The 21,317-nt window shown below is 43.5% G+C and overlaps 25 non-coding genes across 25 annotated transcripts; all 25 read right to left on the reverse strand.

Annotated features, from left to right (window-relative positions):
* Positions 1 to 123: 123 nt before the first annotated feature.
* TRNAS-UGA (transfer RNA serine (anticodon UGA)) lies at positions 124 to 205 on the reverse strand. Its single transcript has one exon. It is a non-coding gene; the product is annotated as a tRNA-Ser (tRNA).
* Positions 206 to 748: 543 nt separating this feature from the next.
* Positions 749 to 830, reverse strand: TRNAS-UGA (transfer RNA serine (anticodon UGA)). The gene has a single exon. It is a non-coding gene; the product is annotated as a tRNA-Ser (tRNA).
* A 544-nt stretch (positions 831 to 1,374) lies between these two features.
* On the reverse strand, positions 1,375 to 1,456 carry TRNAS-UGA (transfer RNA serine (anticodon UGA)). Its single transcript has one exon. It is a non-coding gene; the product is annotated as a tRNA-Ser (tRNA).
* Positions 1,457 to 1,998: 542 nt separating this feature from the next.
* On the reverse strand, positions 1,999 to 2,080 carry TRNAL-CAA (transfer RNA leucine (anticodon CAA)). Its single transcript has one exon. It is a non-coding gene; the product is annotated as a tRNA-Leu (tRNA).
* A 540-nt stretch (positions 2,081 to 2,620) lies between these two features.
* TRNAS-CGA (transfer RNA serine (anticodon CGA)) lies at positions 2,621 to 2,702 on the reverse strand. Its single transcript has one exon. It is a non-coding gene; the product is annotated as a tRNA-Ser (tRNA).
* A 544-nt stretch (positions 2,703 to 3,246) lies between these two features.
* Positions 3,247 to 3,328, reverse strand: TRNAS-UGA (transfer RNA serine (anticodon UGA)). Its single transcript has one exon. It is a non-coding gene; the product is annotated as a tRNA-Ser (tRNA).
* Positions 3,329 to 3,871: 543 nt separating this feature from the next.
* Positions 3,872 to 3,953, reverse strand: TRNAS-UGA (transfer RNA serine (anticodon UGA)). The gene has a single exon. It is a non-coding gene; the product is annotated as a tRNA-Ser (tRNA).
* A 543-nt stretch (positions 3,954 to 4,496) lies between these two features.
* TRNAS-CGA (transfer RNA serine (anticodon CGA)) lies at positions 4,497 to 4,578 on the reverse strand. The gene has a single exon. It is a non-coding gene; the product is annotated as a tRNA-Ser (tRNA).
* Positions 4,579 to 5,122: 544 nt separating this feature from the next.
* On the reverse strand, positions 5,123 to 5,204 carry TRNAS-CGA (transfer RNA serine (anticodon CGA)). Its single transcript has one exon. It is a non-coding gene; the product is annotated as a tRNA-Ser (tRNA).
* A 544-nt stretch (positions 5,205 to 5,748) lies between these two features.
* Positions 5,749 to 5,830, reverse strand: TRNAS-UGA (transfer RNA serine (anticodon UGA)). The gene has a single exon. It is a non-coding gene; the product is annotated as a tRNA-Ser (tRNA).
* A 496-nt stretch (positions 5,831 to 6,326) lies between these two features.
* Positions 6,327 to 6,408, reverse strand: TRNAS-UGA (transfer RNA serine (anticodon UGA)). Its single transcript has one exon. It is a non-coding gene; the product is annotated as a tRNA-Ser (tRNA).
* Positions 6,409 to 8,203: 1,795 nt separating this feature from the next.
* On the reverse strand, positions 8,204 to 8,285 carry TRNAS-UGA (transfer RNA serine (anticodon UGA)). Its single transcript has one exon. It is a non-coding gene; the product is annotated as a tRNA-Ser (tRNA).
* A 1,792-nt stretch (positions 8,286 to 10,077) lies between these two features.
* TRNAS-CGA (transfer RNA serine (anticodon CGA)) lies at positions 10,078 to 10,159 on the reverse strand. Its single transcript has one exon. It is a non-coding gene; the product is annotated as a tRNA-Ser (tRNA).
* A 543-nt stretch (positions 10,160 to 10,702) lies between these two features.
* TRNAS-UGA (transfer RNA serine (anticodon UGA)) lies at positions 10,703 to 10,784 on the reverse strand. Its single transcript has one exon. It is a non-coding gene; the product is annotated as a tRNA-Ser (tRNA).
* Positions 10,785 to 11,327: 543 nt separating this feature from the next.
* Positions 11,328 to 11,409, reverse strand: TRNAS-UGA (transfer RNA serine (anticodon UGA)). The gene has a single exon. It is a non-coding gene; the product is annotated as a tRNA-Ser (tRNA).
* Positions 11,410 to 11,952: 543 nt separating this feature from the next.
* On the reverse strand, positions 11,953 to 12,034 carry TRNAP-UGG (transfer RNA proline (anticodon UGG)). The gene has a single exon. It is a non-coding gene; the product is annotated as a tRNA-Pro (tRNA).
* Positions 12,035 to 12,581: 547 nt separating this feature from the next.
* Positions 12,582 to 12,663, reverse strand: TRNAS-UGA (transfer RNA serine (anticodon UGA)). The gene has a single exon. It is a non-coding gene; the product is annotated as a tRNA-Ser (tRNA).
* A 1,792-nt stretch (positions 12,664 to 14,455) lies between these two features.
* TRNAS-CGA (transfer RNA serine (anticodon CGA)) lies at positions 14,456 to 14,537 on the reverse strand. Its single transcript has one exon. It is a non-coding gene; the product is annotated as a tRNA-Ser (tRNA).
* Positions 14,538 to 15,080: 543 nt separating this feature from the next.
* On the reverse strand, positions 15,081 to 15,162 carry TRNAS-UGA (transfer RNA serine (anticodon UGA)). The gene has a single exon. It is a non-coding gene; the product is annotated as a tRNA-Ser (tRNA).
* Positions 15,163 to 15,705: 543 nt separating this feature from the next.
* Positions 15,706 to 15,787, reverse strand: TRNAS-UGA (transfer RNA serine (anticodon UGA)). Its single transcript has one exon. It is a non-coding gene; the product is annotated as a tRNA-Ser (tRNA).
* A 543-nt stretch (positions 15,788 to 16,330) lies between these two features.
* TRNAP-UGG (transfer RNA proline (anticodon UGG)) lies at positions 16,331 to 16,412 on the reverse strand. Its single transcript has one exon. It is a non-coding gene; the product is annotated as a tRNA-Pro (tRNA).
* Positions 16,413 to 16,957: 545 nt separating this feature from the next.
* TRNAS-UGA (transfer RNA serine (anticodon UGA)) lies at positions 16,958 to 17,039 on the reverse strand. Its single transcript has one exon. It is a non-coding gene; the product is annotated as a tRNA-Ser (tRNA).
* Positions 17,040 to 18,831: 1,792 nt separating this feature from the next.
* Positions 18,832 to 18,913, reverse strand: TRNAS-CGA (transfer RNA serine (anticodon CGA)). The gene has a single exon. It is a non-coding gene; the product is annotated as a tRNA-Ser (tRNA).
* A 543-nt stretch (positions 18,914 to 19,456) lies between these two features.
* Positions 19,457 to 19,538, reverse strand: TRNAS-UGA (transfer RNA serine (anticodon UGA)). Its single transcript has one exon. It is a non-coding gene; the product is annotated as a tRNA-Ser (tRNA).
* Positions 19,539 to 20,081: 543 nt separating this feature from the next.
* Positions 20,082 to 20,163, reverse strand: TRNAS-UGA (transfer RNA serine (anticodon UGA)). The gene has a single exon. It is a non-coding gene; the product is annotated as a tRNA-Ser (tRNA).
* Positions 20,164 to 21,317: the final 1,154 nt, after the last annotated feature.

Raw genomic sequence — 21,317 nt, forward strand, 5'->3', positions numbered from 1 at the left:
GTCTCAATGTTTACATCTAGTTTGAGTTTTTGCCGTTTAACTCCGTGACTTGATGAGGATTGCGTAACAAGAAGTAAACATTTACTTAACTAAACCAAATGGTGTTCATGCAAAATCTCATGACGCTGCAAGCAGGATTCGAACCTACGCGGGGAAACCCCATTGGATTTCAAGTCCAACGCCTTAACCACTCGGCCATCGCAGCTGCGTGAGTATGATGTCACAGTTGTCGTATACGAGCCATGCACTACTCACGTCAGGCCGAGACATAAAAAATAAAGTAACAGAAGGACGGGGCACGTACCAGCAGTGCCCTGTTGTCCTCACTTATTTTGCATGCTTTCAGACAATTAATAAAAATAGCAATACGCATCACTCAAAGTGAGTGACAGGGCACCGATGAGCGGTAATCAATCACTGCACATTTCTATCCTCGTTTCCCTATATTACGTCGGTGGCAACGGGCCCTTAAGTGTACTCAGAAAGAGTCCAAAAGCTTAAACAAGACACGCTTCATAAAAAAAAGTACTCTTTTCATGACTTGTCTAGATCAGGCAGGACAGGTCCAGACTACGAACCCTTCCGAGCCACCTGCTCTCTAAAACACTTCCTGAGTGTGGAAATTGTCTCAATGTTTACATCTAGTTTGAGTTTTTGCAGTTTAACTCTGTGACTTGATGAGGATTGCGTAACAAGAAGTAAACATTTACTTAACTAAACCAAATGGTGTTCATGCAAAATCTCATGACGCTGCAAGCAGGATTCGAACCTACGCGGGGAAACCCCATTGGATTTCAAGTCCAACGCCTTAACCACTCGGCCATCGCAGCTGCGTGAGTATGATGTCACTGTTGTCGTATACGAGCCATGCGCTACTCATGTCAGGTCGAGACCTAAAAAATAAAGTAACGGAAGGACGGGGCACATACCAGCAGTGCCCTGTTGTCCTCACTTATTTGGCATGCTTTCATACAATTAATAAAAATAGCAATACGCATCACTCAAAGTGAGTGACAGGGCACCGATGAGCGGTAATCAATCACTGCACATTTCTATCCTCGTTTCCCTATATTACGGCGGTGGCAACGGGCCCTTAAGTGTACTCAGAAAGAGTCCAAAAGCCTTAACAAGACACGCTTCATAAAAAAAAATTACTCATTTCGTAACTTGTCTAGATCAGGCAGGATAGGTCCAGACTACAAACCCTTCCGAGCCACCTGCTCTCTAAAACACTTCCTAGGTGTGGAAATTGTTTCAATGTTTACATCTAGTTTGAGTTTTTGCCGTTTAACTCTGTGACTTGATGAGGATTGCGTAACAAGAAGTAAACATTTACTTAACTAAACCAAATGGTGTTCATGCAAAATCTCATGACGCTGCAAGCAGGATTCGAACCTACGCGGGGAAACCCCATTGGATTTCAAGTCCAACGCCTTAACCACTCGGCCATCGCAGCTGCGTGAGTATGATGTCACAGTTGTCGTATACGAGCCATGCACTACTCACGTCAGGCCGAGACATAAAAAATAAAGTAACAGAAGGACGGGACACGTACCAGCAGTGCCCTGTTGTCCTCACTTATTTGGCATGCTTTCATACAATTAATAAAAATAGCAATACGCATCACTCAAAGTGAGTGACAGGGCACCGATGAGCGGTAATCAATCACTGCACATTTCTACCCTCGTTTCTATATATTACGGCGGTGGCAACGGGCCCTTAAGTGTACTCAGAAAGAGTCCAAAAGCCTAAACAAGACACGCTTCATAAAAAAAATTACTCATTTCGTAACTTGTCTAGATCAGGCAGGATAGGTCCAGACTACAAACCCTTCCGAGCCACCTGCTCTCTAAAACACTTCCTAGGTGTGGAAATTGTTTTAATGTTTACATCTAGTTTGAGTTTTTGCCATTAACTCTGTGACTTGATGAGGATTGCGTAACGAGAAGTGAACATTTCCTTAACTAAACCAAATGGTGTTCATGCAAAATCATACTACGCTGCAAGCAGGATTCGAACCTGCGCAGGTAAACCCCATTGGATTTTGAGTCCAACGCCTTAACCACTCGCCCATCGCAGCTGCATGAGTATGATGTCACTGTTGTCGTATACGAGCCATACTCTGCTCATGTCAGGCCGAGACCAAAAAATAAAGTAACAGAAGGACGGGGCACGTACCAGCAGTGCCCTGTTGTCCTCGCTTATTTTGCATGCTTTCATACAATTAATAAAAATAGCAACATGCATCACTCAAAGTGAGTGAAAGGGCACAGATGAGTGGTAATCAATCACTGCATGTTTCTACCCACTTTTCCCTATATTACGGCGGTGGTAACAGGCCCTTAAGTGTACTATGAAAGAGTCCAAAAGCCTAAACAAGACATGCATCATAAAAAAAGTACTCTTTTCATGACTTGTCTAGATCAGGCAGGACAGGTCCAGACTACAAACCCTTCCGAGCCACCAGCTCTCTAAAACACTTCCTGGGAGTGGAAATTGTCTCAATGTTTACATCTAGTTTGAGTTTTTTCCATTTACCTCTGTGACTTGATGAGGATTGCGAACAAGAAGTGAACATTTCCTTAACTAAACCAAATGGTGTTCATGCAAAATCACACTACGCTGCAAGCAGGATTCGAACCTGCGCAGGGAAACCCCATTGGATTTCGAGTCCAACGCCTTAACCACTCGGCCATCGCAGCTGCATGAGTATGATGTCACTGTTGTCGTATACGAGCCATACTCTGCTCATGTCAGGCCGAGACCAAAAAATAAAGTAACAGAAGGACGGGGCACGTACCAGCAGTGCCCTGTTGTCCTCACTTATTTTGCATGCTTTCATACAATTAATAAAAATAGCAACATGCATCACTCAAAGTGAGTGAAAGGGCACAGATGAGTGGTAATCAATCATTGCGCATTTCTACCCTCTTTTCCCTATATTACAGCGGTGGTAACAGGCCCTTAAGTGTACTAAGAAAGAGTCCAAAAGCCTAAACAAGACACGCTTCATAAAAAAATTATTACTCTTTTCATGACTTGTCTAGATCATGCAGGACAGGTCCAGACTACGAACTCTTCCGAGGCACCTGCTCTCTAAAACACTTCCTGGGTGTGGAAATTGTCTCAATGTTTACATCTAGTTTGAGTTTTTGCCGTTTAACTCCGTGACTTGATGAGGATTGCGTAACAAGAAGTAAACATTTACTTAACTAAACCAAATGGTGTTCATGCAAAATCTCATGACGCTGCAAGCAGGATTCGAACCTACGCGGGGAAACCCCAATGGATTTCAAGTCCAACGCCTTAACCACTCGGCCATCGCAGCTGCGTGAGTATGATGTCACAGTTGTCGTATACGAGCTATGCACTACTCACGTCAGGCCGAGACATAAAAAATAAAGTAACAGAAGGACGGGGCACGTACCAGCAGTGCCCTGTTGTCCTCACTTATTTTGCATGCTTTCAGACAATTAATAAAAATAGCAATACGCATCACTCAAAGTGAGTGACAGGGCACCGATGAGCGGTAATCAATCACTGCACATTTCTATCCTCGTTTCCCTATATTACGTCGGTGGCAACGGGCCCTTAAGTGTACTCAGAAAGAGTCCAAAAGCTTAAACAAGACACGCTTCATAAAAAAAAGTACTCTTTTCATGACTTGTCTAGATCAGGCAGGACAGGTCCAGACTACGAACCCTTCCGAGCCACCTGCTCTCTAAAACACTTCCTGAGTGTGGAAATTGTCTCAATGTTTACATCTAGTTTGAGTTTTTGCAGTTTAACTCTGTGACTTGATGAGGATTGCGTAACAAGAAGTAAACATTTACTTAACTAAACCAAATGGTGTTCATGCAAAATCTCATGACGCTGCAAGCAGGATTCGAACCTACGTGGGGAAACCCCATTGGATTTCAAGTCCAACGCCTTAACCACTCGGCCATCGCAGCTGCGTGAGTATGATGTCACTGTTGTCGTATACGAGCCATGCGCTACTCATGTCAGGTCGAGACCTAAAAAATAAAGTAACGGAAGGACGGGGCACATACCAGCAGTGCCCTGTTGTCCTCACTTATTTCGCATACTTTCATACAATTAATAAAAATAGCAATATGCATCACTCAAAATGAGTGACAGGGCACAGATGAGCGGTAATCAACCACTGCACATTTCTACCCTCGTTTCCATATGTTACGGCGGTGGCAACGGGCCCTTAAGTGTACTCAGAAAGAGTCCAAAAGCCTAAACAAGACACGCTTCATAAAAAAAATTACTCATTTCGTAACTTGTCTAGATCAGGCAGGATAGGTCCAGACTACAAACCCTTCCGAGCCACCTGCTCTCTAAAACACTTCCTAGGTGTGGAAATGGTTTCAATGTTTACATCTAGTTTGAGTTTTTGCCGTTTAACTCTGTGACTTGATGAGGATTGCGTAACGAGAAGTGAACATTTCCTTAACTAAACCAAATGATGTTCATGCAAAATCACACTACGCTGCAAGCAGGATTCGAACCTGCGCAGGGAAACCCCATTGGATTTCGAGTCCAACGCCTTAACCACTCGGCCATCGCAGCTGCATGAGTATGATGTCACTGTTGTCTTATACGAGCCATGCTCTGCTCATGTCAGGCGGAGACCAAAAAAATAAAGTAACGGAAGGACGGGGCACGTACCAGCAGTGCCCTGTTGTCCTCACTTATTTTGCATGCTTTCATACAATTAATAAAAATAGCAACATGCATCACTCAAAGTGAGTGAAAGGGCACAGATGAGTGGTAATCAATCACTGCATGTTTCTAGCCACTTTTCCCTATATTACGGCGGTGGTAACAGGCCCTTAAGTGTACTAAGAAAGAGTCCAAAAGCCTAAACAAGACATGCATCATTAAAAAAAAAGTACTCTTTTCATGACTTGTCTAGATCAGGCAGGACAGGTCCAGACTACAAACCCTTCTGAGCCACCAGCTCTCTAAAACACTTCCTGGGTGTGGAAATTGTCTCAATGTTTACATCTAGTTTGAGTTTTTTCCATTTAACTCTGTAACTTGATGAGGATTGCGAACAAGAAGTGAACATTTCCTTAACTAAACCAAATGGTGTTCATGCAAAATCACACTACGCTGCAAGCAGGATTCGAACCTGCGCAGGGAAACCCCATTGGATTTCGAGTCCAACGCCTTAACCACTCGGCCATCGCAGCTGCATGAGTATGATGTCACTGTTGTCGTATACGAGCCATACTCTGCTCATGTCAGGCCGAGACCAAAAAATAAAGTAACAGAAGGACGGGGCACGTACCAGCAGTGCCCTGTTGTCCTCACTTATTTTGCATGCTTTCATACAATAAATACAAATAGCAACATGCATCACTCAAAGTGAGTGAAAAGGCACAGATGAGTGGTAATCAATCATTGCGCATTTCTACCCTCTTTTCCCTATATTACGGCGGTGGTAACGGGCCCTTAAGTGTACTAAGAAAGAGTCCAAAAGCCTAAACAAGACACGCTTCATAAAAAAATAATTACTCTTTTCATGACTTGTCTAGATCATGCAGGACAGGTCCAGACTACGAACCCTTCCGAGGCACCTGCTCTCTAAAACACTTCCTGGGTGTGGAAATTGTCTCAATGTTTACATCTAGTTTGAGTTTTTGCCGTTTAACTCTGTGACTTGATGAGGATTGCGTAACAAGAAGTAAACATTTACTTAAATAAACCAAATGGTGTTCATGCAAAATCTCATGACGCTGCAAGCAGGATTCGAACCTACACGGGGAAACCCCATTGGATTTCAAGTCCAACGCCTTAACCACTCGGCCATCGCAGCTGCGTGAGTATGCTGTCACAGTTGTCGTATACTAGCCATGCACTACTCACGTCAGGCCGAGACATAAAAAATAAAGTAACAGAAGGACGGGGCACGTACCAGCAGTGCCCTGTTGTCCTCACTTATTTTGCATGCTTTAATACAATTAATAAAAATAGCAATACGCATCACTCAAAGTGAGTGACAGGGCACCGATGAGCGGTAATCAATCACTGCACATTTCTATCCTCGTTTCCCTATATTACGGCGGTGGCAACGGGCCCTTAAGTGTACTCAGAAAGAGTCCAAAAGCTTAAACAAGACACGCTTCATAAAAAAAGTACTCTTTTCATGACTTGTCTAGATCAGGTAGGACATGTCCAGACTACGAACCCTTCCGAGGCACCTGCTCTCTAAAACACTTCCTGGGTTAACTCTGTGACTTGATGAGGATTGCGTAATGAGAAGTGAACATTTACTTAACTTAACCAAATGGTGTTCATGCAAAATCTCATGCCGCTGCAAGCAGGATTCGAACCTACGTGGGGAAACCCCATTGGATTTCAAGTCCAACGCCTTAACCACTCGGCCATCGCAGCTGCGTGAGTATAATGTCACTGTTGTCGTATACGAGCCATGCGCTACTCATGTCAGGTCGAGACCTAAAAAATAAAGTAACGGAAGGACGGGGCACATACCAGCAGTGCCCTGTTGTCCTCACTTATTTCGCATACTTTCATACAATTAATAAAAATAGCAATATGCATCACTCAAAATGAGTGACAGGGCACAGATGAGCGGTAATCAATCACTGCACATTTCTTCCCTCGTTTCCATATATTACGGCGGTGGCAACGGGCCCTTAAGTGTACTCAGAAAGAGTCCAAAAGCCTTAACAAGACACGCTTCATAAAAAAAAAATTACTCATTTCGTAACTTGTCTAGATCAGGCAGGATAGGTCCAGACTACAACCCTTCCGAGCCACCTGCTCTCTAAAACACTTCCTAGGTGTGGAAATTGTTTCAATGTTTACATCTAGTTTGAGTTTTTGCAGTTTAACTCTGTGACTTGATGAGGATTGCGTAATGAGAAGTGAACATTAACTTAACTTAACCAAATAGTGTTCATGCAAAATCTCCTGCCGCTGCAAGCAGGTTTCGAACCTACGTGGGGAAAACCCATTGGATTTCAAGTCCAACGCCTTAACCACTCGGCCATCGCAGCTGCGTGAGTATGATGTCACAGTTGTCGTATACGAGCCATGCACTACTCACGTCAGGCCGAGACATAAAAAATAAAGTAACAGAAGGACGGGGCACGTACCAGCAGTGCCCTGTTGTCCTCACTTATTTTGCATGCTTTCATACAATTAATAAAAATAGCAATACGCATCACTCAAAGTGAGTGACAGGGCACTGATGAGCGGTAATCAATCACTGCACATTTCTATCCTCGTTTCCCTATATTACGGCGGTGGCAACGGGCCCTTAAGTGTACTCAGAAAGAGTCCAAAAGCTTAAACAAGACACGCTTCATAAAAAAAAGTACTCTTTTCATGACTTGTCTAGATCAGGTAGGACAGGTCCAGACTACGAACCCTTCAGAGGCACCTGCTCTCTAAAACACTTCCTGGGTGTGGAAATTGTCTCAATGTTTACATCTAGTTTGAGTTTTTGCAGTTTAACTCTGTGACTTGATGAGGATTGCGTAATGAGAAGTGAACATTTACTTAACTTAACCAAATGGTGTTCATGCAAAATCTCATGCCGCTGCAAGCAGGATTCAAACCTACGTGGGGAAACCCCATTGGAAATCAAGTCCAACGCCTTAACCACTCGGCCATCGCAGCTGCGTGAGAATAATGTCACTGTTGTCGTATACGAGCCATGCGCTACTCATGTCAGGTCGAGACCTAAAAAATAAAGTAACGGAAGGACGGGGCACATACCAGCAGTGCCCTGTTGTCCTCACTTATTTCGCATACTTTCATACAATTAATAAAAATAGCAATATGCATCACTCAAAATGAGTGACAGGGCACAGATGAGCGGTAATCAATCACTGCACATTTCTTCCCTCGTTTCCATATATTACGGCGGTGGCAACGGGCCCTTAAGTGTACTCAGAAAGAGTCCAAAAGCCTTAACAAGACACGCTTCATAAAAAAAAATTACTCATTTCGTAACTTGTCTAGATCAGGCAGGATAGGTCCAGACTACAAACCCTTCCGAGCCACCTGCTCTCTAAAACACTTCCTAGGTGTGGAATTTGTTTCAATGTTTACATCTAGTTTGAGCTTTTGCCGTTTAACTCTGTGACTTGATGAGGATTGCGTAACAAGAAGTAAACATTTACTTAACTAAACCAAATGGTGTTCATGCAAAATCTCATGACGCTGCAAGCAGGATTCGAACCTACGCGGGGAAACCCCATTGGATTTCAAGTCCAACGCCTTAACCACTCGGCCATCGCAGCTGCGTGAGTATGATGTCACAGTTGTCGTATACGAGCCATGCACTACTCACGTCAGGCCGAGACATAAAAAATAAAGTAACAGAAGGACGGGACACGTACCAGCAGTGCCCTGTTGTCCTCACTTATTTGGCATGCTTTCATACAATTAATAAAAATAGCAATACGCATCACTCAAAGTGAGTGACAGGGCACCGATGAGCGGTAATCAATCACTGCACATTTCTATCCTCGTTTCCCTATATTACGGCGGTGGCAACGGGCCCTTAAGTGTACTCAGAAAGAGTCCAAAAGCTTAAACAAGACACGCTTCATAAAAAAAAGTACTCTTTTCATGACTTGTCTAGATCAGGCAGGACAGGTCCAGACTACGAACCCTTCCGAGCCACCTGCTCTCTAAAACACTTCCTGGGTGTGGAAATTGTCTCAATGTTTACATCTAGTTTGAGTTTTTGCCATTTAACTCTGTGACTTGATGAGGATTGCGTAACGAGAAGTGAACATTTCCTTAACTAAACCAAATGGTGTTCATGCAAAATCTCATGACGCTTCAAGCAGGATTCGAACCTACGCGGGGAAACTCCATTGGATTTCAAGTCCAACACCTTAACCACTCGGCCATCGCAGCTGCGTGAGTATGATGTCACAGTTGTCGTATACGAGCCATGCACTACTCACGTCAGGCCGAGACATAAAAAATAAAGTAACAGAAGGACAGGACACATACCAGCAGTGCCCTGTTGTCCTCACTTATTTTGCATGCTTTGATACAATTAATAAAAATAGCAATACGCATCACTCAAAGTGAGTGACAGGGCACCGATGAGCGGTAATCAATCACTGCACATTTCTATCCTCGTTTCCCTATATTACGGCGGTGGCAACGGGCCCTTAAGTGTACTCAGAAAGAGTCCAAAAGCTTAAACAAGACACGCTTCATAAAAAAAGTACTCTTTTCATGACTTGTCTAGATCAGGCAGGACAGGTCCAGACTACGAACCCTTCCGAGCCACCTGCTCTCTAAAACACTTCCTGAGTGTGGAAATTGTCTCAATGTTTACATCTAGTATGAGTTTTTGCAGTTTAACTCTGTGACTTGATGAGGATTGCGTAATGAGAAGTGAACATTTACTTAACTAAACAAATTGTGTTCATGCAAAATCTCATGCCGCTGCAAGCAGGATTCAAACCTACGCGGAGAAACCCCATTGGATTTCAAGTCCAACGCCTTAACCACTCGGCCATCGCAGCTGAGTGAGTATGATGTCACTGTTGTCGTATACGAGCCATGCGCTACTCATGTCAGGTCGAGACCTAAAAAATAAAGTAACGGAAGGACGGGGCACATACCAGCAGTGCCCTGTTGTCCTCACTTATTTCGCATACTTTCATACAATTAATAAAAATAGCAATATGCATCACTCAAAATGAGTGACAGGGCACAGATGAGCGGTAATCAATCACTGCACATTTCTACCCTCGTTTCTATATATTACGGCGGTGGCAACGGGCCCTTAAGTGTACTCAGAAAGAGTCCAAAAGCCTAAACAAGACACGCTTCATAAAAAAAATTACTCATCTACGTAACTTGTCTAGATCAGGCAGGATAGGTCCAGACTACAAACCATTCCGAGCCACCTGCTCTCTAAAACACTTCCTAGGTGTGGAAATTGTTTTAATGTTTACATCTAGTTTGAGTTTTTGCCATTTAACTCTGTGACTTGATGAGGATTGCGTAACGAGAAGTGAACATTTCCTTAACTAAACCAAATGGTGTTCATGCAAAATCACACTACGCTGCAAGCAGGATTCGAACCTGCGCAGGGAAACCCCATTGGATTTCGAGTCCAACGCCTTAACCACTCGGCCATCGCAGCTGCATGAGTATGATGTCACAGTTGTCGTATACTAGCCATGCACTACTCACGTCAGGCCGAGACATAAAAAATAAAGTAACAGAAGGACGGGGCACGTACCAGCAGTGCCCTGTTATCCTCACTTATTTTGCATGCTTTCATACAATTAATAAAAATAGCAATACGCATCACTCAAAGTGAGTGACAGGGCACCGATGAGCGGTAATCAATCACTGCACATTTCTATCCTCGTTTCCCTATATTACGGCGGTGGCAACGGGCCCTTAAGTGTACTCAGAAAGAGTCCAAAAGCTTAAACAAGACACGCTTCATAAAAAAAAGTACTCTTTTCATGACTTGTCTAGATCAGGTAGGACAGGTCCAGACTACGAACCCTTCCGAGCCACCTGCTCTCTAAAACACTTCCTGGGTGTGGAAATTGTCTCAATGTTTACATCTAGTTTGAGTTTTTGCAGTTTAAATCTGTGACTTGATGAGGATTGCGTAATGAGAAGTGAACATTAACTTAACTTAACCAAATAGTGTTCATGCAAAATCTCATGCAGCTGCAAGCAGGTTTCGAACCTACGTGGGTAAAACCCATTGGATTTCAAGTCCAACGCCTTAACCACTCGGCCATCGCAGCTGCGTGAGTATGATGTCACTGTTGTCGTATACGAGCCCTGCGCTACTCATGTCAGGTTGAGACCTAAAAAATAAAGTAACGGAAGGACGGGGCACATACCAGCAGTGCCCTGTTGTCCTCACTTATTTCGCATACTTTCATACAATTAATAAAAATAGCAATACGCATCACTCAAAGTGAGTGACAGGGCACCGATGAGCGGTAATCAATCACTGCACATTTCTATCCTCGTTTCCCTATATTACGGCGGTGGCAACGGGCCCTTAAGTGTACTCAGAAAGAGTCCAAAAGCTTAAAGAAGACACGCTTCATAAAAAAAAGTACTCTTTTCATGACTTGTCTAGATCAGGCAGGACAGGTCCAGACTACAAACCCTTCCGAGCCACCAGCTCTCTAAAACACTTCCTAGGTGTGGAAATTGTTTCAATGTTTACATCTAGTTTGAGTTTTTGCCGTTTAACTCTGTGACTTGATGAGGATTGCGTAACAAGAAGTAAACATTTACTTAACTAATCCAAATGGTGTTCATGCAAAATCTCATGACGCTGCAAGCAGGATTTGAACCTACGTGGGGAAACCCCATTGGATTTCAAGTCCAATGCCTTAACCACTCGGCCATCGCAGCTGCGTGAGTATGATGTCACAGTTGTCGTATACGAGCCATGCACTACTCACGTCAGGCCGAGACATAAAAAATAAAGTAACAGAAGGACGGGGCACGTACCAGCAGTGCCCTGTTGTCCTCACTTATTTTGCATGCTTTCATACAATTAATAAAAATAGCAATACGCATCACTCAAAGTGAGTGACAGGGCACTGATGAGCGGTAATCAATCACTGCACATTTCTATCCTCGTTTCCCTATATTACGGCGGTGGCAACGGGCCCTTAAGTGTACTCAGAAAGAGTCCAAAAGCTTAAACAAGACACGCTTCATAAAAAAAAGTACTCTTTTCATGACTTGTCTAGATCAGGTAGGACAGGTCCAGACTACGAACCCTTCCGAGGCACCTGCTCTCTAAAACACTTCCTGGGTGTGGAAATTGTCTCAATGTTTACATCTAGTTTGAGTTTTTGCAGTTTAACTCTGTGACTTGATGAGGATTGCGTAATGAGAAGTGAACATTTACTTAACTTAACCAAATGGTGTTCATGCAAAATCTCATGCCGCTGCAAGCAGGATTCAAACCTACGTGGGGAAACCCCATTGGAAACCAAGTCCAACGCCTTAACCACTCGGCCATCGCAGCTGCGTGAGTATAATGTCACTGTTGTCGTATACGAGCCATGCGCTACTCATGTCAGGTCGAGACCTAAAAAATAAAGTAACGGAAGGACGGGGCACATACCAGCAGTGCCCTGTTGTCCTCACTTATTTCGCATACTTTCATACAATTAATAAAAATAGCAATATGCATCACTCAAAATGAGTGACAGGGCACAGATGAGCGGTAATCAATCACTGCACATTTCTTCCCTCGTTTCGATATATATTACGGCGGTGGCAACGGGCCCTTAAGTGTACTCAGAAAGAGTCCAAAAGCCTTAACAAGACACGCTTCATAAAAAAAAAATTACTCATTTCGTAACTTGTCTAGATCAGGCAGGATAGGTCCAGACTACAAACCCTTCCGAGCCACCTGCTCTCTAAAACACTTCCTAGGTGTGGAATTTGTTTCAATGTTTACATCTAGTTTGAGTTTTTGCCGTTTAACTCTGTGACTTGATGAGGATTGCGTAACAAGAAGTAAACATTTACTTAACTAAACCAAATGGTGTTCATGCAAAATCTCATGACGCTGCAAGCAGGATTCGAACCTACGCGGGGAAACCCCATTGGATTTCAAGTCCAACGCCTTAACCACTCGGCCATCGCAGCTGCGTGAGTATGATGTCACAGTTGTCGTATACGAGCCATGCACTACTCACGTCAGGCCGAGACATAAAAAATAAAGTAACAGAAGGACGGGACACGTACCAGCAGTGCCCTGTTGTCCTCACTTATTTGGCATGCTTTCATACAATTAATAAAAATAGCAATACGCATCACTCAAAGTGAGTGACAGGGCACCGATGAGCGGTAATCAATCACTGCACATTTCTATCCTCGTTTCCCTATATTACGGCGGTGGCAACGGGCCCTTAAGTGTACTCAGAAAGAGTCCAAAAGCTTAAACAAGACACGCTTCATAAAAAAAAGTACTCTTTTCATGACTTGTCTAGATCAGGCAGGACAGGTCCAGACTACGAACCCTTCCGAGCCACCTGCTCTCGAAAACACTTCCTGGGTGTGGAAATTGTCTCAATGTTTACATCTAGTTTGAGTTTTTGCCATTTAACTCTGTGACTTGATGAGGATTGCGTAACGAGAAGTGAACATTTCCTTAACTAAACCAAATGGTGTTCATGCAAAATCTCATGACGCTTCAAGCAGGATTCGAACCTACGCAGGGAAACTCCATTGGATTTCATGTCCAACACCTTAACCACTCGGCCATCGCAGCTGCGTGAGTATGATGTCACAGTTGTCGTATACGAGCCATGCACTACTCACGTCAGGCCGAGACATAAAAAATAAAGTAACAGAAGGACGGGACACATACCAGCAGTGCCCTGTTGTCCTCACTTATTTTGCATGCTTTGATACAATTAATAAAAATAGCAATACGCATCACTCAAAGTGAGTGACAGGGCACCGATGAGCGGTAATCAATCACTGCACATTTCTATCCTCGTTTCCCTATATTACGGCGGTGGCAACGGGCCCTTAAGTGTACTCAGAAAGAGTCCAAAAGCTTAAACAAGACACGCTTCATAAAAAAAGTACTCTTTTCATGACTTGTCTAGATCAGGCAGGACAGGTCCAGACTACGAACCCTTCCGAGCCACCTGCTCTCTAAAACACTTCCTGAGTGTGGAAATTGTCTCAATGTTTACATCTAGTATGAGTTTTTGCAGTTTAACTCTGTGACTTGATGAGGATTGCGTAATGAGAAGTGAACATTTACTTAACTAAACAAATTGTGTTCATGCAAAATCTCATGCCGCTGCAAGCAGGATTCAAACCTACGCGGAGAAACCCCATTGGATTTCAAGTCCAACGCCTTAACCACTCGGCCATCGCAGCTGAGTGAGTATGATGTCACTGTTGTCGTATACGAGCCATGCGCTACTCATGTCAGGTCGAGACCTAAAAAATAAAGTAACGGAAGGACGGGGCACATACCAGCAGTGCCCTGTTGTCCTCACTTATTTCGCATACTTTCATACAATTAATAAAAATAGCAATATGCATCACTCAAAATGAGTGACAGGGCACAGATGAGCGGTAATCAATCACTGCACATTTCTACCCTCGTTTCTATATATTACGGCGGTGGCAACGGGCCCTTAAGTGTACTCAGAAAGAGTCCAAAAGCCTAAACAAGACACGCTTCATAAAAAAAATTACTCATCTACGTAACTTGTCTAGATCAGGCAGGATAGGTCCAGACTACAAACCATTCCGAGCCACCTGCTCTCTAAAACACTTCCTAGGTGTGGAAATTGTTTTAATGTTTACATCTAGTTTGAGTTTTTGCCATTTAACTCTGTGACTTGATGAGGATTGCGTAACGAGAAGTGAACATTTCCTTAACTAAACCAAATGGTGTTCATGCAAAATCACACTACGCTGCAAGCAGGATTCGAACCTGCGCAGGGAAACCCCATTGGATTTCGAGTCCAACGCCTTAACCACTCGGCCATCGCAGCTGCATGAGTATGATGTCACAGTTGTCGTATACTAGCCATGCACTACTCACGTCAGGCCGAGACATAAAAAATAAAGTAACAGAAGGACGGGGCACGTACCAGCAGTGCCCTGTTATCCTCACTTATTTTGCATGCTTTCATACAATTAATAAAAATAGCAATACGCATCACTCAAAGTGAGTGACAGGGCACCGATGAGCGGTAATCAATCACTGCACATTTCTATCCTCGTTTCCCTATATTACGGCGGTGGCAACGGGCCCTTAAGTGTACTCAGAAAGAGTCCAAAAGCTTAAACAAGACACGCTTCATAAAAAAAAGTACTCTTTTCATGACTTGTCTAGATCAGGTAGGACAGGTCCAGACTACGAACCCTTCCGAGCCACCTGCTCTCTAAAACACTTCCTGGGTGTGGAAATTGTCTCAATGTTTACATCTAGTTTGAGTTTTTGCAGTTTAAATCTGTGACTTGATGAGGATTGCGTAATGAGAAGTGAACATTAACTTAACTTAACCAAATAGTGTTCATGCAAAATCTCATGCAGCTGCAAGCAGGTTTCGAACCTACGAGGGTAAAACCCATTGGATTTCAAGTCCAACGCCTTAACCACTCGGCCATCGCAGCTGCGTGAGTATGATGTCACTGTTGTCGTATACGAGCCCTGCGCTACTCATGTCAGGTTGAGACCTAAAAAATAAAGTAACGGAAGGACGGGGCACATACCAGCAGTGCCCTGTTGTCCTCACTTATTTCGCATACTTTCATACAATTAATAAAAATAGCAATACGCATCACTCAAAGTGAGTGACAGGGCACCGATGAGCGGTAATCAATCACTGCACATTTCTATCCTCGTTTCCCTATATTACGGCGGTGGCAACGGGCCCTTAAGTGTACTCAGAAAGAGTCCAAAAGCTTAAAGAAGACACGCTTCATAAAAAAAAGTACTCTTTTCATGACTTGTCTAGATCAGGCAGGACAGGTCCAGACTACAAACCCTTCCGAGCCACCAGCTCTCTAAAACACTTCCTAGGTGTGGAAATTGTTTCAATGTTTACATCTAGTTTGAGTTTTTGCCGTTTAACTCTGTGACTTGATGAGGATTGCGTAACAAGAAGTAAACATTTACTTAACTAATCCAAATGGTGTTCATGCAAAATCTCATGACGCTGCAAGCAGGATTTGAACCTACGTGGGGAAACCCCATTGGATTTCAAGTCCAATGCCTTAACCACTCGGCCATCGCAGCTGCGTGAGTATGATGTCACAGTTGTCGTATACGAGCCATGCACTACTCACGTCAGGCCGAGACATAAAAAATAAAGTAACAGAAGGACGGGGCACGTACCAGCAGTGCCCTGTTGTCCTCACTTATTTTGCATGCTTTCATACAATTAATAAAAATAGCAATACGCATCACTCAAAGTGAGTGACAGGGCACTGATGAGCGGTAATCAATCACTGCACATTTCTATCCTCGTTTCCCTATATTACGGCGGTGGCAACGGGCCCTTAAGTGTACTCAGAAAGAGTCCAAAAGCTTAAACAAGACACGCTTCATAAAAAAAAGTACTCTTTTCATGACTTGTCTAGATCAGGTAGGACAGGTCCAGACTACGAACCCTTCCGAGGCACCTGCTCTCTAAAACACTTCCTGGGTGTGGAAATTGTCTCAATGTTTACATCTAGTTTGAGTTTTTGCAGTTTAACTCTGTGACTTGATGAGGATTGCGTAATGAGAAGTGAACATTTACTTAACTTAACCAAATGGTGTTCATGCAAAATCTCATGCCGCTGCAAGCAGGATTCAAACCTACGTGGGGAAACCCCATTGGAAACCAAGTCCAACGCCTTAACCACTCGGCCATCGCAGCTGCGTGAGTATAATGTCACTGTTGTCGTATACGAGCCATGCGCTACTCATGTCAGGTCGAGACCTAAAAAATAAAGTAACGGAAGGACGGGGCACATACCAGCAGTGCCCTGTTGTCCTCACTTATTTCGCATACTTTCATACAATTAATAAAAATAGCAATATGCATCACTCAAAATGAGTGACAGGGCACAGATGAGCGGTAATCAATCACTGCACATTTCTTCCCTCGTTTCCATATATTACGACGGTGGCAACGGGCCCTTAAGTGTACTCAGAAAGAGTCCAAAAGCCTTAACAAGACACGCTTCATAAAAAAAAAATTACTCATTTCGTAACTTGTCTAGATCAGGCAGGATAGGTCCAGACTACAAACCCTTCCGAGCCACCTGCTCTCTAAAACACTTCCTAGGTGTGGAATTTGTTTCAATGTTTACATCTAGTTTGAGTTTTTGCCGTTTAACTCTGTGACTTGATGAGGATTGCGTAACAAGAAGTAAACATTTACTTAACTAAACCAAATGGTGTTCATGCAAAATCTCATGACGCTGCAAGCAGGATTCGAACCTACGCGGGGAAACCCCATTGGATTTCAAGTCCAACGCCTTAACCACTCGGCCATCGCAGCTGCGTGAGTATGATGTCACAGTTGTCGTATACGAGCCATGCACTACTCACGTCAGGCCGAGACATAAAAAATAAAGTAACAGAAGGACGGGACACGTACCAGCAGTGCCCTGTTGTCCTCACTTATTTGGCATGCTTTCATACAATTAATAAAAATAGCAATACGCATCACTCAAAGTGAGTGACAGGGCACCGATGAGCGGTAATCAATCACTGCACATTTCTATCCTCGTTTCCCTATATTACGGCGGTGGCAACGGGCCCTTAAGTGTACTCAGAAAGAGTCCAAAAGCTTAAACAAGACACGCTTCATAAAAAAAAGTACTCTTTTCATGACTTGTCTAGATCAGGCAGGACAGGTCCAGACTACGAACCCTTCCGAGCCACCTGCTCTCTAAAACACTTCCTGGGTGTGGAAATTGTCTCAATGTTTACATCTAGTTTGAGTTTTTGCCATTTAACTCTGTGACTTGATGAGGATTGCGTAACGAGAAGTGAACATTTCCTTAACTAAACCAAATGGTGTTCATGCAAAATCTCATGACGCTTCAAGCAGGATTCAAACCTACGCAGGGAAACTCCATTGGATTTCATGTCCAACACCTTAACCACTCGGCCATCGCAGCTGCGTGAGTATGATGTCACAGTTGTCGTATACGAGCCATGCACTACTCACGTCAGGCCGAGACATAAAAAATAAAGTAACAGAAGGACGGGACACATACCAGCAGTGCCCTGTTGTCCTCACTTATTTTGCATGCTTTGATACAATTAATAAAAATAGCAATACGCATCACTCAAAGTGAGTGACAGGGCACCGATGAGCGGTAATCAATCACTGCACATTTCTATCCTCGTTTCCCTATATTACGGCGGTGGCAACGGGCCCTTAAGTGTACTCAGAAAGAGTCCAAAAGCTTAAACAAGACACGCTTCATAAAAAAAGTACTCTTTTCATGACTTGTCTAGATCAGGCAGGACAGGTCCAGACTACGAACCCTTCCGAGCCACCTGCTCTCTAAAACACTTCCTGAGTGTGGAAATTGTCTCAATGTTTACATCTAGTATGAGTTTTTGCAGTTTAACTCTGTGACTTGATGAGGATTGCGTAATGAGAAGTGAACATTTACTTAACTAAACAAATTGTGTTCATGCAAAATCTCATGCCGCTGCAAGCAGGATTCAAACCTACGCGGAGAAACCCCATTGGATTTCAAGTCCAACGCCTTAACCACTCGGCCATCGCAGCTGAGTGAGTATGATGTCACTGTTGTCGTATACGAGCCATGCGCTACTCATGTCAGGTCGAGACCTAAAAAATAAAGTAACGGAAGGACGGGGCACATACCAGCAGTGCCCTGTTGTCCTCACTTATTTCGCATACTTTCATACAATTAATAAAAATAGCAATATGCATCACTCAAAATGAGTGACAGGGCACAGATGAGCGGTAATCAATCACTGCACATTTCTACCCTCGTTTCTATATATTACGGCGGTGGCAACGGGCCCTTAAGTGTACTCAGAAAGAGTCCAAAAGCCTAAACAAGACACGCTTCATAAAAAAAATTACTCATCTACGTAACTTGTCTAGATCAGGCAGGATAGGTCCAGACTACAAACCATTCCGAGCCACCTGCTCTCTAAAACACTTCCTAGGTGTGGAAATTGTTTTAATGTTTACATCTAGTTTGAGTTTTTGCCATTTAACTCTGTGACTTGATGAGGATTGCGTAACGAGAAGTGAACATTTCCTTAACTAAACCAAATGGTGTTCATGCAAAATCACACTACGCTGCAAGCAGGATTCGAACCTGCGCAGGGAAACCCCATTGGATTTCGAGTCCAACGCCTTAACCACTCGGCCATCGCAGCTGCATGAGTATGATGTCACAGTTGTCGTATACTAGCCATGCACTACTCACGTCAGGCCGAGACATAAAAAATAAAGTAACAGAAGGACGGGGCACGTACCAGCAGTGCCCTGTTATCCTCACTTATTTTGCATGCTTTCATACAATTAATAAAAATAGCAATACGCATCACTCAAAGTGAGTGACAGGGCACCGATGAGCGGTAATCAATCACTGCACATTTCTATCCTCGTTTCCCTATATTACGGCGGTGGCAACGGGCCCTTAAGTGTACTCAGAAAGAGTCCAAAAGCTTAAACAAGACACGCTTCATAAAAAAAAGTACTCTTTTCATGACTTGTCTAGATCAGGTAGGACAGGTCCAGACTACGAACCCTTCCGAGCCACCTGCTCTCTAAAACACTTCCTGGGTGTGGAAATTGTCTCAATGTTTACATCTAGTTTGAGTTTTTGCAGTTTAAATCTGTGACTTGATGAGGATTGCGTAATGAGAAGTGAACATTAACTTAACTTAACCAAATAGTGTTCATGCAAAATCTCATGCAGCTGCAAGCAGGTTTCGAACCTACGAGGGTAAAACCCATTGGATTTCAAGTCCAACGCCTTAACCACTCGGCCATCGCAGCTGCGTGAGTATGATGTCACTGTTGTCGTATACGAGCCCTGCGCTACTCATGTCAGGTTGAGACCTAAAAAATAAAGTAACGGAAGGACGGGGCACATACCAGCAGTGCCCTGTTGTCCTCACTTATTTCGCATACTTTCATACAATTAATAAAAATAGCAATACGCATCACTCAAAGTGAGTGACAGGGCACCGATGAGCGGTAATCAATCACTGCACATTTCTATCCTCGTTTCCCTATATTACGGCGGTGGCAACGGGCCCTTAAGTGTACTCAGAAAGAGTCCAAAAGCTTAAAGAAGACACGCTTCATAAAAAAAAGTACTCTTTTCATGACTTGTCTAGATCAGGCAGGACAGGTCCAGACTACAAACCCTTCCGAGCCACCAGCTCTCTAAAACACTTCCTAGGTGTGGAAATTGTTTCAATGTTTACATCTAGTTTGAGTTTTTGCCGTTTAACTCTGTGACTTGATGAGGATTGCGTAACAAGAAGTAAACATTTACTTAACTAATCCAAATGGTGTTCATGCAAAATCTCATGACGCTGCAAGCAGGATTTGAACCTACGTGGGGAAACCCCATTGGATTTCAAGTCCAATGCCTTAACCACTCGGCCATCGCAGCTGCGTGAGTATGATGTCACAGTTGTCGTATACGAGCCATGCACTACTCACGTCAGGCCGAGACATAAAAAATAAAGTAACAGAAGGACGGGGCACGTACCAGCAGTGCCCTGTTGTCCTCACTTATTTTGCATGCTTTCATACAATTAATAAAAATAGCAATACGCATCACTCAAAGTGAGTGACAGGGCACTGATGAGCGGTAATCAATCACTGCACATTTCTATCCTCGTTTCCCTATATTACGGCGGTGGCAACGGGCCCTTAAGTGTACTCAGAAAGAGTCCAAAAGCTTAAACAAGACACGCTTCATAAAAAAAAGTACTCTTTTCATGACTTGTCTAGATCAGGTAGGACAGGTCCAGACTACGAACCCTTCCGAGGCACCTGCTCTCTAAAACACTTCCTGGGTGTGGAAATTGTCTCAATGTTTACATCTAGTTTGAGTTTTTGCAGTTTAACTCTGTGACTTGATGAGGATTGCGTAATGAGAAGTGAACATTTACTTAACTTAACCAAATGGTGTTCATGCAAAATCTCATGCCGCTGCAAGCAGGATTCAAACCTACGTGGGGAAACCCCATTGGAAATCAAGTCCAACGCCTTAACCACTCGGCCATCGCAGCTGCGTGAGTATAATGTCACTGTTGTCGTATACGAGCCATGCGCTACTCATGTCAGGTCGAGACCTAAAAAATAAAGTAACGGAAGGACGGGGCACATACCAGCAGTGCCCTGTTGTCCTCACTTATTTCGCATACTTTCATACAATTAATAAAAATAGCAATATGCATCACTCAAAATGAGTGACAGGGCACAGATGAGCGGTAATCAATCACTGCACATTTCTTCCCTCGTTTCCATATATTACGGCGGTGGCAACGGGCCCTTAAGTGTACTCAGAAAGAGTCCAAAAGCCTTAACAAGACACGCTTCATAAAAAAAAAATTACTCATTTCGTAACTTGTCTAGATCAGGCAGGATAGGTCCAGACTACAAACCCTTCCGAGCCACCTGCTCTCTAAAACACTTCCTAGGTGTGGAATTTGTTTCAATGTTTACATCTAGTTTGAGTTTTTGCCGTTTAACTCTGTGACTTGATGAGGATTGCGTAACAAGAAGTAAACATTTACTTAACTAAACCAAATGGTGTTC

Source organism: Lissotriton vulgaris, chromosome 11 (assembly GCF_964263255.1).
Source record: "Lissotriton vulgaris chromosome 11, aLisVul1.2, whole genome shotgun sequence".
Classification (NCBI taxonomy): domain Eukaryota; kingdom Metazoa; phylum Chordata; class Amphibia; order Caudata; family Salamandridae; genus Lissotriton; species Lissotriton vulgaris.